This window comes from Anolis carolinensis, chromosome 6 (assembly GCF_035594765.1).
Source record: "Anolis carolinensis isolate JA03-04 chromosome 6, rAnoCar3.1.pri, whole genome shotgun sequence".
NCBI classification, from domain to species: domain Eukaryota; kingdom Metazoa; phylum Chordata; class Lepidosauria; order Squamata; family Dactyloidae; genus Anolis; species Anolis carolinensis.
Window position 1 is genome coordinate 76,040,010 of NC_085846.1, and position 14,711 is coordinate 76,054,720.

Here is a 14,711-nt window from a genome sequence, read left to right on the forward strand (position 1 = left end):
AAAGATGTCTCAACTGAAGGTTTATCACCAATCCTTGTTTCCACAACAAGTGAATTTTTTTTTCAAAATCCAGTTATCACAGGGACAGAAAGTGAGGTGAAATCTTCTGAACAGGGGCACAGACTGCAAAACAAAACAAACACCACAGAGGTATTAACCCTTCCCTGTGCTATCCAAAACTATATATATAAAGCTAAAACATATACCGTATATCAGGGGTCCCCAAACTAAGGCCCGGGGGCCACATGCGGCCCATCGAAGCCATTTAACCGGCCCCCACGGCACAAAAGAAGGGGGTTGGTCTAATGACCCAAAGGTTCTCGTCTTCTCTTCCAATTATTATTTTATTGTATGACACAGCAAACAAGATAAACATGCTGGATTTCGTATCACAAAATCACAAGTTGAACACTTCCCAAGTGTCTAGGACTGTGTGATGTATTTTCGGGTGACGCGCTCAGATCCCAGTAGGGTGGCCTTTACTATTATTATTATTATTATTATTATTATTATTATTATTATTATTATTATTATTATTATTATAATATTTGAGGCTGGGATGCCATCTGTCAGGGGTGCTTTGCTTGTGCTTTTGGTGCCCAAAGGCAGAAGGGGGCTTGACTCAATGGCCCAAAGGGTCTCTTCCAACCCTCTTTATTGTTGTTGTTGTTGTTGTTGTTGTTATTGCTTGGTGGCCAACTATAGTCTGGCCCTCCAATGGTCCGAAGGATCGTGAACTGGCCCCCTGTTTAAAAAGTTTGGGGACCCCTGCCGTATATACTCTAGTATAAGCCGACCCAAATATAAGCCGAGGCACCTAATTTTACCACAAAAAAACTGGGAAAACATTGACTCCAGTATAAGCCGAGATACCAATAAAATTACATTAATTGAGGCATCAGTAGTTTAAATGTTTTTGACTCTTTATATCAAACTGTAATTTAAGATATGACTGTTCAACTCTGATTAAATCATTATTTTCATCTTCTTCAATGTAAATGTGCTTATGAATCCTTTTAAACATAATAGAGTGAAATAATAAATTTAATAATAATAAATGCAGTAAAATAATAAATGTAATAATAAATAGAGTAAAATAATAAATGTATTAAAATAATAAAAATAGAGTAAAATAAATGTAAAGGTAACAACAATAATAGAATAAAATAATAAATATAATAATAATAATTAATAGAGTAAAAAAATAAATGTAACAATACCAATAATAATAGAGAAAAATAATAAACATACCATATATACTTGCGTATAAGCCGACCTGAATATAAGCCCACCAGGACCCTCACCCGAGTATAAGCCGAGAAAGTTTTTTTTCAGTCCTAAAAAAGGGCTGAAAAACTAGGCTTATACTCGAGGATATACAGTAAATATATATTTTTCGCTGGTGTTACATTTAAAAATGTACCTGTTCCAACTTACATACAAATTCAACTGAAGAACAAAGCTACAGAACCTATCTTGTTCAAATTTGGGGACTGCATGCACATAATGAAATACCTTGGAAATGGAACTCAAGCCTAAACATAAAATACATTTATATTTCACATATGTCTTATACATATAGCCTGAGGTTAATTTTATATAATATTTTTAAATTATGTGATGCACAAAACAAAGTTTGTGTGACATCAGAAAGCCAGGCTATCCATACGGTCAGTTCTGGAATGTTTCAGAATTCCAGATAAGGGGTGCTCAATCTATATAAAAATATTTCTAGCCCAAAAATAATAATATCAAGATGGCTATGGGAAGTGATATGGAAATGAATGGATTAATTAGCACTTGATATCTGGGCAGGAAAATCAAATAACCCTATATACTGTATATTAAAAGATAGGAAATGTGCTTTTATGTCCCCTTCCCCTCTTCAAAGTCATTTCTTTACATTAAAATATCCACCAGAGAGCAAGCCTTGATAAGATTGATTTGTGCTCTGATCTCCAACGAGTGGCACCAATTAAGCCTTATCCACTGGGTGGTCTTCCTGTAATAGCAGAGGCGGCATCAAGAAGGAATCTTATCAGGCAGAAATAATCTCAGGAGCCTTGAAAGAAATGTGTGGGAAATGAGGCTCTAGAGAAATGACTCATCATCACAGCAACTGTATAATTAATTTGAATGCAAAGATGATAATACTGTTAAGCACTTCCCACTTCCGCCAGCCACCACTCTGAGTATTACAGGGACAATATTACTAGGTTTAGTTTCCTTCTCTCTCGAGAGAGCACTGGAGAAATATAGTGTCTATGCAATCCTTGCTGCTTTACTTAGGAAATGCAAACAAAGTATTTGGAAAGCAAATTGGCTACTAAAGCCCAGCAGCAAAACTTATTATCCTGCAATAGATTTGTAGACAAGAGCTAAGCCTTACCACGTCACCAGACGGGGTTTTCCTCCATCCTAGTATGCTGCAGGCATGCTGCCAGGATGAAGTCTGCCAGAGCCCATCATATGACACAGGCCTACTTCCGGTAGGGCTCTGTTAGGCTTTGTCCCGGAAGTCTCCTGGTAGTGTGCTGGCAGTGCGCATTGAAGAAACCAGGGACAGCACAAGAGGAAGCCAGGGACAGTCGGGAAATCATGTCATGGGATGGCAGTCCACGGTCAGCCACGGTAAGGGGACAAAGCTGGACACTGCCTCACTGTTTCCCCGCTGTCCCCAAACTTCTGGATCTCTGTGTGATGAGGTCCTTAAAGTGCTTCAGCTTTGGGCAGTGTAATGACTACTCATTTTTGCACCTTCCACCAGCCAAACAGTGATGCTTTTCAGTGTCAGGGAAGAGATTGTTCCAGAAATATTGATGCTTTTGTTATTTCCCCTGACCACCGTTTGTTGCCAGGTAATAGGTAATGTACACAACACTTGAGTAAGCCACCCACCTAACAGAAAAATAGCAAATTAGTATTGATATGCACAAAATGTTTTCATTATTACAATTATTTGCATGAAACAATGTTTTAAATGAATAACAAAGCAAAACAGAAATGGGCATGTCTCTGTGATCCTGTTCTATCTGTTTCTGTGTTAAATAAATGAGGGAGAAATTCATTGATCCGGTTAGTGTTGTTGGGTGCCTTAAAGACATTTCCAACATACAGTAGAGTCTCACTTATCCAACATAAACGAGCCGGCAGAACGTTGGATAAGCGAAAATGTTGGATAATAAGGAGGGATTAAGGAAAAACCTATTGAACATCAAATTACATTATGGTTTTACAAATTAAGCACCAAAACATCATTTTTGAAATTGAAAACACCTGGAAGATCAGAGTTGGGAACACACTGATATACTATTGATTCTACTGATATACTGTAGAATCCCACATTGAGCATAGAGGAATGGCAACATTGGAAAACCAAAGTTTGCTAAACACTGATATTGGTCAACTGTCTCCAGAATCTCACCTGGAGCTGGTGGTCTGTGTTGGGAAGGCTTGGCTTGTGTCTTCCAGCCTAGCAGAATGGGGCTGGACTGGATAGCCTCTAAGGAAAAAAAGGCCAGAAGTGCAAGTTGCTGTAAGGCTGTCAGAAGTAAATGCGGGAGGAAGAGGAGGAGGAGGGAGAGGGAGTGCGTGGGGGTGAAAAAGGAAGGGAGAAGGGAGAGAGGATCTGGAGCAAAGTGTGTGTGTGCAGGAAGCCCAGCCTGCCCCACTGCCTTGGCTTCTCTCCCCTCCATTCCTTCCTTCGAATCATGAGCTCTTTTCTCGCACTGATTTGGAAACTAGGCTGAGCTGGAGAGACATCTCCGAGGCTCTGCATGCACCAAGAGCAGAGAGAGGAGAGCCACTGCGTTTCCTTTTTCCCCTCCTCCCTCCCTTGCATACAAATGGCCCCGAATGGAGCGATTCACCTACCTTCCCTCCGGAGATGTGCTTTCCTCCTCCTCCCTGTTTTTTTTTACATGGGACTCTCGCCATGCATTGAATGAAGGCAAAGGGTGCAATGTTTCCAATCCACCACAAGATGGCATCGGATAATACGGAGTGTCGGTTAAACGGAAGTCGGATAAGTGAGACTCTACTGTATAATGACAGCCCTAAGGCATATCATAGGGTTTTCGTGGTGAGATTTGTTTGGGAAGATGGCACTTGGTTTTTGCCCTTTCCTTGGGGTGAAAAAGAGTGACTGGCCCAAGATCAATCTGTGGACTTCCATGACTGAGCAGGGATTCAGACGCTGGTATCCAGAATCATACTCCAGTGTTCAAACTACTGACCTATGCTTTCTCTCAGTAAAGATTGCAGTCATCTTTTATTCCTGTAAAACCAGTGTGGCCATAAATGAATTACATTCTTCTAGTTACTGGTCCACGAAGACAATAATTAAAGATTTTATCATGGATTGCCTCAATATAATACAGTACTCTTTATGGTAAGCAGAAGGAAAAATGGTGAATGTGGAATACAGTCCCCCACACTCTTCTTTTAAGGAGCATCAATACACGGTGGTAATAAGATCATCAATTCTAATTGAAAGATACAGTGTCAAAGTAACAATTAATCAGTCTCCAGCATATGGGAGAGACATTCTGTGGAGGTTTCTACTTTGCTCCATCCCACTATATAACCTGAACAAATTGGGAATTTATAATTTAGAGGGGAAAGTTAGTGTTAATCAGAGGAGCCAGTACAGAGTGTGACTTGAGTGTTATTTATTTATTTATTTATTTATTTTATTTACAGTATTTATATTCCGCCCTTCTCACCCTGAAGGGGACTCAGGGCGGATCACATTATATACATATAGAGCAAACATTCAATGCCCATAAATACATAGAACCGAGACAGACGCAGAGGCAATTTAACCTTCTCCTGAGGGGATGTTCAATTCTGGCCACAGGGGGGAGCAGCTGCTTCATCATCCACTGTGACAGCACTTCCTCATTCCAACGTCGTAAATTAGTTAAATTTGCCTCCCCACTTTATAAGTCGTAACTTATTTCCTACTTGATAGATGCAACTATCTTTTGGGTTGCTAGGTCAGCAATGAGCAGGGGCTATATTTTTTTTATTTGACGGGTGCTCACCCCACCACGGGCTGGCCTCGAACTCATGACCTCATGGTCAGAGTGATTTATTGCAGCAGGCTGCTCACCAGCCTGCGCCACAGCCCGACCCCTAGTATTATTTAAAATATTACATGAGCTATAAAAAGAGGCAGGTAAGAAATACCACTATTATTATTATTATTATTACTATTATTGTTGATGTGGGACTCTGCATGAACAGGGTTAGAATTCTTATGACCTTTTCACATGGCCCTTTCGGGCTGTGCCATTGTGTCGAGAATTGCTGGCGAAAAGGAAGACATGCAGGGTGGCTCATGGCACCCTGCATGCCTTCTCTCCTCCCCTCATCACTGCTGCCCTTTCTGCCATCACATCAATTGGAGTTACCCATACTACACTTCTTTCCCCATAGTGGAAGAGATAGCACATTTTGGCGCTTCTCCTCTACTTTGGGAGGAATAATAATAATAATAATAATAATAACTTTATTTTTATATCCCGCCTCCATCTCCCCGAAGGGACTCAGGGCAGCTCACATGGGGACAAGCCCAACAATACAAGTTGAAACACAGAACAATCAATTAAAAATATTATAACTACATAAAACAATAAAACACATCAACAGGATTCAAACCAGGACAATAATAATAACTAAACATTCAGAGGGTAAAATTGTGGGTGGGGTCTGCCATGCATCATGTGGTGGCATAGAGCAGGTCCCGTCCTTGCTGCTATTATAAACGGCAAAACGAGGCAAAAATGTCCAATGTGAAGAGGTTCTTAGTGAGTCACAAAAACCCACTGGTGACCATAGGAAAGTCAGAGGGTCTTATCCTTAGAGGAAGGCAATGGCAAACTCCCTCTGAATATTATAGAGTCATCGTGAATTGGAGTCAGCATTGATGGCACATAATATAAAGAACCTAATTCAGTGCAATCTGCTTTTGTAGTTTTCTAGTTGTCAAGAATGTAACAGCAAAGTTGCCTCCAATGTTTTCCAGCTTCTGATCTTCCTTAACTACTTTCATGCATTTATCTTGACAAGATATCATTCTTTGAGTGTTGTGAAGATATAAAAGCTCTGTACAAATGTTATATTTGGGGAAAGTGCTCCGAATCTCCCCATATCAGCCATGTAACAACTGTTTTTTGTGCAGTAAAACAGTCATGCAGCTAAGTCTTTCATGGCAGAAACAATGAGAAAGCCTTCTGAGATTCACCATAGCAGTTGCTTCCAATGCAATTATGTTTTGGTAGCCTATTTACTTGAAGAAATATGTTTTTCCTCAAAATATTGTTTTCTCTAATACAGATCTAATTTTATGTGGACGATAATCAATTGAGACTTCTTTGGCAATGTGCTTCCAATGTCTTCTCTTGGGTCATCTAACAATAGCGGCTGTAGGCTATGCAAAGTATTCTCTTCTCTTAGGGGTTGATGGGATTGGCCGAGCAATGAACTCAACTTTGTTAGCAAATGTAGGCTCCAGAGCTATGAATCAGCCATGCATAAAGCAGTTGTCCTTGAGGTTTATTTTGTGATTGCTTGAAATCTGGGCATCTTTCTTTTTTTGGTACATTTTTTTGACTATTTCAGAGGTTGAAAAATTGTGTCACAGAACCAGTTGAAATGATGTCGATAATGGAGAGGCGATTTAGATGTAAATTATGGGTACACTAAAGGGAAATATTGCAAGACTGCTATATTGTTTGTCTTTATTCTTAAGCAGACATATCCAGTTTTTCCATTAAAAAGCTTAAAGACACACCATAAACTACAATACAAACAAAATAAAGAATCATGCTGGCTATAAAACAGCTGTAGATTGAAGAATTTTATCACATGTTTCTGATATGTAGAAATGTTTTGAAATTCTCAGACTCTTCCTCTCCAGCAATCTTATGATGTTGTTTTTGGTTAAGAAACAATATGACCTTTTTCTTGGCAAATATATTGCTCCATATGATGATGGTGACCAGAATGGTAAATAGCTCCAGGAAAAGTCCTTTGAAATTCCTGCTTCTGCCCAACCCACCAGCCAATGCTGTGCGCTTCATTGTCCCCTGAGATGAACTTCAAATGAACCCAAAGCCTGCTGGGAGAATAGGACTCCGGAGTCTGGGGTTTCTCAAATAATATCTCCATCATCCATTATTTTATTTTTTTTACTTACCACATTTACATCCCACCCTTCTCACCTCTCAGGGTACCACCCCTCGATGCCATAAAAATACATACAATAAAATCACAAATACATTAGAACAACAGGTTAAAAAACATACCAACATTAAAACCAAAAAAGCCATCTAATTAAAACCACATGATCCAAGCTCATAATCCATTGTTGTTCCAATTGTCATTGCACTATTCCATATTTCTTTCATTGTGCTGCAGGTTACTGTCCAAAAGCTTGATCCCGCAGACACATTTTTACTGTTTCCCTGAAGGTCAGGAGGGAGGAAGCTGATCTAACTTTGCTGGGGAGGGAGTTCCACAGACAAGGGGCCACCACTGAGAAGGCTCTGTCTCTCGTTCCCATTAACTGCACCTGTGATGGAGGTGGGATCAAGAGCAGGGCCTCCACAGAATTTCTTACCCTCTGAGGTGGGAGATGCGTTTGAACAGGTAAGCTGGGCCAGCACTAGGGCTGTATAGGCTAAACCCAGCACTGAATTGTGTTCTGTAACTGACTAGCAGCTAGTGGAGCTGCTATGACAGGGGGGTTGTATGCTCCCAGTACACTGCCCCGGTGAGGAATCTGGCCGCCACCCATTGGACCACTTGAAGCTTCTGAACAGTTTTCAAATGTTGTTGCACTATCTGTTATAGTTCAGCCGTCAGGATCTGGCCGTCCACAGGAGACGGAGTTTGACTCAAATGCTGATTCGGATTTTGGGCCTCTCCAGGATTTGGATCAGAGCCCAATGGCTTTGCAGGTGCCCGAAGTTGTGATTCCAGAGGAACAGCTAATTGGGGAACATTCCGATGTTCACTCAAGGCTGGATTCGCCAGATAGAGTTGTTGCAGGGGAGGATGTGTCTTTTGATCGGAGACAATCTATCTCACAGGAAAGGAGTAGAAGGGAGGTTGTGAGATGAAGTAAATGCTTGGCTCTCAGGTGCTCTAATGATTACTTTCCCATGTGAAGCTGTGAATGTCCTGACTCTCACTGCTCGGTAGCCTTCAGATTTCCTTAAAGGTACTTGCTCCCTGTTTTCGTTGCGGTGTCAACATTGCCATCCTTGGGAGACGCATCTCTATTCCAGTCTCCTGATCCTTGCCTTGTTCCCGTGCTGTTTCCAGGATTCTCGGTTGAGGATCATGCCTTGTGATTCTCGAGTATACCTTGCGTAGTTAATCTTGTTCCTGCTGCTTTCCAATGACTGCCTTTCATGTGGATTATCAACAGATGGTTTTTACTGTGTCTTGTCTCTGATTCTCGCAACTCCTGACTACAAATTGACTTTGACTCTTTGTTGGATTTATTCAAGTCCTGTTTGTGGATTACAACTTTATTAGACTTTAATGAACTATCTACTGAACTGTTGAGGACATTATATTATTGGACTATTTGTTCTATTTACTCTTTTCATTATTTGCTTGTGCTTTTATATATACAGTAGAGTCTCACTTATCCAAGCCTCACTTATCCAAGCTTCTGGATTATCCAAGCCGTTTTTGTAGTCAATGTTTTCAATATATCGTGATATTTTGGTGCTAAATTCGTAAATACAGTAATTACAACATAACATTACTGCGCATTGAACTACTTTTTCTGTCAAATTTGTTGTATAATATGATGTTTTGGTGCTTAATTTGTAAAATCATAACCTAATTTGATGTTTAATAGGCTTTTCCTTAATCCCTCCTTATTATTCAAGATATTTGCTTATCCAAGCTTCTCCCGGCCCGTTTAGCTTGGATAAGTTAGACTCTATTGTATATATTCTTCATTAAACTGCTTTGCTTGTGAATCTAGCTCAAGTGTGGTTTTCAGAGTGCTCTCGTAGCCTTGGGGTGCAGCACTGTCCCTGAACCAGCCATTTTATAGTTGGCCATGTTCATCTTGTAATCCTGGCCATTGGTTTGTTGAACCTTTTACTGATGGAGCTACAATAAGATAGGTTTTTAAACATATTATTTTTACTTTGAGTGTGTTTTAACAAGGTAATTATGTTGTATTCTATTGTTGAGTGTGTGTATTTCATTTATTGTCTGTATGGTTTCTTTCCGGCAATTGAATGTTTACCTTACATGTTGGAAACCGCCTGGACTCCCTTCGAGGAGATAGGGCGTTATACAAATAAGGATGATGATGATGATGATGATGATGATGATGATGATGATGATGATGATGATGATGGTGATGATTGGCAACCCTAGTTAGAGTGTGTTGCAGTAGTCTATTTGAGATGTAACCATTATCCATTACTTAGATATGTGTCTAATCTCATCCTAATACAGGCAGTCCCCAAATTGTGAAGATATGTTCTATAGGTTTGTTCTTAAGTTAAATTTGTATGTAAGTTGGAACAGGTACATTTTAAAGTGTCACTCCAGCCAAAAATATATATGTTTTAGCTTTGGATAGCATAGGGAAAGGTTAACACCCATGTGGTGCTTGTTTTGCTCTGTGTTACCCTGTTCAAATTTCACCTCACTTTCTGCCCCTGTGATTATTAGATGTTGAAAAATGTGGCTTGTTGTGGAAACAATGATTGGTGATAACGCTTCCCCCATGATAACTCTTTCAGGAATGAATTTCCCTTCCTAGCGGTAGATTTCTCTTACTTCCTGTTGTCTCACCCCATTCTTCACTATGAGTTGTTTGTAAGTTGGATGTTTGTAACTTGGGGACTGACTGTACTATAATAGCTGTTGGAAAATTAAAATGTAGCTCTTTTTTTCTACAGCTATAGATTTCTGTGGTGTCAGATACATTTCAGCCTTTGATTATTGTTGTTGTTGTTGATGATGATGATGATGATGATGATGATGTGTGCACCTTCGAATTGTTTTTGACTCATGGGATACTGGTATCAAGGTGTCCAACACCAAAACCTTTATATTATACTCGCTCTCTTCAACAGTAACCTTTTGTGTGTGTGTGTGTGTGTGTGTGTGTCTGTGTGTCTGTGTGTATGGGTGATCTTCACCACGAGTACTTTTGGCTGTTTTTAAACTAAGTATTTGCATTCTTTTCTTTGGTTCTAGCGGAACCAATTATTTCAGTGTGAATTATCATGCCTGTCAAGATTCCCATTTTAAAATGATACATCATTGTAGTAAATAAAAGGATGTTGCTTTAAAACAACTGGAGACATTATTTTCTGCAGCTGGAATGGATACAGAGAATGACACAAGCTAAAAATAACGTTTGTAGTACAAGGCTTAGTCCATTGCATGAGTATAGGACCCTTTCAACCTAGCAACACAGGAGATATTGCGTGGATTATGTTCAGATTAAATATCAACAAGAGTTGGTTTCTGGCAGGATGCCATTGAGGTCGTATGAGGAAAATAAAAAAAATTAACCGTTTAAACAAAAATGCAGTTTATATGGAGCTCTCCAAAGCCAAGAAACTAATGACTTGGATTAATGACTCCAATGTATGCATTGTTATTTCCAAAAATTAATTGGATGCAGAGATGTGTCAATATATATTATCTTTTTATGCTGGTGGGTTTCATGCCAGAGTGGTGGTGAATAATACCTCTTCAGATTGTACTCTGCACTATAAAAGAGCTATCCAAGTTTCTGCAACTTTTCTCCAAGTAGATCCAGAATCTTAGATAACATCTTCAAAGTTTGCGGCAAAATTCAGAGCAGATTCATCAAAGATCAGCAGCCGCTACTGATTTCCCCCCAAATCCTTACTCACAGATAATTGCTGTACATAGAGATTGTGTTTTTACGATATAATTTTCCCTACTCATTCATTATAATAATTGAAAGTATAGTAGTCTCACTTATCCAACATTCGCTTATCCAACATTCTGGATTATCCAACGCAGTTTTGTAGTCAATGTTTTCAATACATCGTGATATTTTGGTGCTAAATTCGTAAATACAGTAATTACTACGTAGCATTACTGCATATTGAACTACTTTTTCTGTCAAATTTGTTGTATAACATGATGTTTTGGTACTTAATTTGTAAAATCATAACCTAATTTGGTGTTTAATAGGCTTCTCCTTAATCTCTCCTTATTATCCAACATATTTGCTTATCCAACGTTCTGCTGGCCTGTTTATGTTGGATAAGTGAGACTCTACTGTAATCTGTTGTTCTTACTTGGTACAATATTATACATGTAACTCGCTACATTGCTTATTGCATCACCTATAATTTTTGTAACTTTTGGTTGATTTCAAAAACTGCCTTCAAAATTCATAAGGGCATGGAGAAAGTTTGAACAAATTCTTTCAAAATATATTTTTAAATGCCTTCGAATATTAAAGTACTTTACTTATTACATCAGTATTGTGTTGTTGTTCCCATTTGCTCCATTGTTTTTGCAGTGTAGTTAAACCACACAATCAGAGAAATTTGATACCACTTCAACCATCATGGTACTTTCCTACAGAATCTTGGGATCTGTCATTATGGTAAGCATATTCTCAATTTTTCCCCATTTGGCAGGGGTGATATGGGTGAGATACATAGTGTTTTCTGCTAGAAAATCTCAGTGTTATAGTTTAGGAACAGTGTGTTAGAGGGTCCAGCAGAGAGAACTCTCCAATTCCTTACCAAATTACAAATCCCAGGATTTCTTAGGATGGAGCCACTTAAACTGAGCACATACTAAACTGTTTTGGGCAGCCATACATAAGTGAACATATGTATCTTCTTAACTTGTCAGACACAGTATTGGCATCATTTTTTCAAGTTTTTAGAAAAAAAGTTGGCATTTTCTCCCAGTTTTGATATCTTTTTCACAATCTGTATGGAATTGAATGTAGTTCCTTACATATGGGGAAGCAGCAAATACCCAATTATTAGTCACAATGGGAATTTGATAAGTCAATGCATATGCTGCCTCAGTGAGTCTTCTCAGACTGAGACTAACAGTTGGAATTGGGTCTGAATATGTAAGATATAGCTACTTTTTATTTGTATTTTCACATGACACTGGTGTGATGGACCAACGGAAAATAATGGAGTGATTTGGGTTCCTAGACCATCAGAAATATGTGCTTTCTGATGATTTTTGGTGACCCCTCTGAAACCACCTTGTGGCACCCCCCCCGGGGTCCTGACCCCCAGGTTGAGAAACGCTGGGCTAAATAGTATAATTTCTCCAGTGATGTGGGGTGTAGACATCTTGTGATAATGTGGCATGTCTCATAAGACCCACATCTACTGTTTTAACATGTTGAGATGGGTTCCACATTTGGCATGTGTACTCAGCAGCAGAGTCGCAAAGTGCAAGGGCAGTTGTCTTCACTGTGTCTGGTCGTGATTCCCAGGTTGTGCCTGTCAGCTTTCGTATGATATTGTTTCTAGCATCCATTTTTTGCTTGATATTCAAGCAGTGCTTCTTGTAGGTCAGAGCATGGTATTTTTATTGGTAGAAATAAAAGTCATAATACAACTATAATAAAGTAAGCAAACATAAAGTTACTAGCTGTGCCCGGCCATGCATTGCTGTGGCTTAGTGTGGTGGTGTTGGTTGGATAAAAACAATTATTCCTCTCCCTCTAATTAGGACTTTGTTTTTCTTTTCTTTTTGTTGTATGAACATAGAGGCATGGATGAGGGGTTGTGCTGCCAAGTTTAGTGTTTCTGGGATGTGTAGTTTTGTTGTTTTGTCCTAGGCCGAAATTTCATTACCCTTTTATATATATAGATACTTTAAATAAAACTTTCTAACTAGTACAAACACACACCTGAAAACATGTAAAACCATGCATTTTCCACCTCAGCTGTGTGACTTTTGGCCTCCAGTTAATATTTCCTCCATGCCCTTAAATTTGGAGGGGGTGGGGGACAAGCCAGGGTTAGAAATCCAGGTGTGGTTTATACAACAAAAGTACAAGTACAGCTGGCCATCCTTATCCACAGATTTTGCATTCATGTATTCTGCCATCTGTGGCTTGGAAATACTCTAATAAATGAATAAATCCAAAAAAGCAAGCCTTAATTTTGCTGTTTCATATAAGGGAGACCATTTTACTATGCCGTTATATATAGTGTGACTTGAGCATCCATGCATTTTGATAACCATGGGGAAGTGAGGCTTCTGGAACCAACCCCCAGTGAATACCAAAAGCCCATTGTAATGGTAATGCTCTGTAGCCAAGCACAGATTACAGTGTTTATTTACAATACAAAATTCATCTATATACTTTCTACTGGGAGCCCTTGTATATTATCACTAACCACACATCTAACACATGGTAGGGCTTTATTTCAAAAATCTAACCGCATAATCTTGCATACATCTACTAAGAAGTAATTTCCCTTAATTTAGTGGAGCTTACTGCTAGGTTAGGATGCAGAGTATTGTAGTCTAAATTACTTTCTATTTAAATGATGAGTGTTTGGTTCCAGAAGAAAGAAAAGTTTAGTGCTAACCATTAACTCTGGAAAAACACTTGGCAGTTTGACACCATTTATTTTCCTGACTCTCTGCCAGTAAATGAACACATTATAATTGTTCATAACTAGATAGGCAAGAAGAAACCTGAGCTGAAATACTTGAATATGTTGAAACAAAGCTGCACAGAGAAAATGAAAACATGTTAGCATTAGTGTCTTTTCAACAGCTCCAAACTTTGTATTCTTCATACTGAAAATAACTTTTAGCAAAGTCTCCTGTTGCTGCGATCTTTACATTTATATTGTAAAAATGCATGTAATAGTAATTATATGATTTACAAACAATTTTATTACCAGTAACTACGTTTTTTGTAACAACAGCATTACTTTTCTTTTATAGCATAATTACCCGTGCTCTTACTTTTTTGCTCTAACAAGTAAAGGTAAAGGTTTTCCCTTGACATTAAGTCTAGTCGTGTCCAACTCTTGGAGTTGGTGCTCATCTCCATTTCTAAGCCAAAGAGCTGGCATTGTCCATACATGCCTCAAATAATAATAATAATAATAATAATAATAATAATAATAATAATAATAATAATAATAATAACAACCTTATTCTTATATCCCACCTCCATCTCCCCGAAGAGACTTGTGGCAGCTCACATGGGGATGGGCCCAACAATAACAATAGGTTAAAACACAATCCATGAATTTAAACAATGTAACAATATAAATATAAAACCTGGACATACGTACTGCATATACAGAGGGTGGCTTGTGCAAAACTCTGAGTAGGCCAGCATGTCACGTGGCCAGCATGACTGCATGGAGCACCGTTACCCTCCCGCCGAACCTGTACCTATTGATCTACTCACATTTGCATGTTTTCGAACTGCTAGGTTGGCAGAAGCTGGGGCTAACAGTGGGAACTCACCCTGCTCTCCGATTTCGAACCACCAACCTTTTAGTCAGCAAGTTCAGCAGCTCAGCGGTTTAATCTGCTGCACCACCGGAGTCTCTAACAAGTAACAGTCATCAATTACATTTTGAGGTAATTTTCAGAGGAGTTTTTGAAATATTAGAAATGTTATGTAATGTGTGATTCATAGCAAAAAGAAATAAAAACTATGATTAGTGTCT

The 14,711-nt window shown here is 38.9% G+C and overlaps 1 protein-coding gene across 6 annotated transcripts in view; it reads left to right on the plus strand.

Annotated features, from left to right (window-relative positions):
* thrb (thyroid hormone receptor beta) overlaps positions 1-14,711 on the plus strand; it is a 266,903-nt gene that overhangs the window by 129,820 nt on the left and 122,372 nt on the right. Inside the window, exons 2-3 of one of the 6 annotated variants that reach the window (XM_008118959.3) lie at positions 11,552-11,638; positions 14,471-14,622. The exons of the other annotated variants lie outside the window; for them this stretch is intronic. The gene's annotated coding sequence lies outside the window, so the exon portion shown is untranslated. The remainder of the gene's footprint in view (positions 1-11,551; positions 11,639-14,470; positions 14,623-14,711) is intronic. 6 annotated transcript variants of the gene reach the window in all.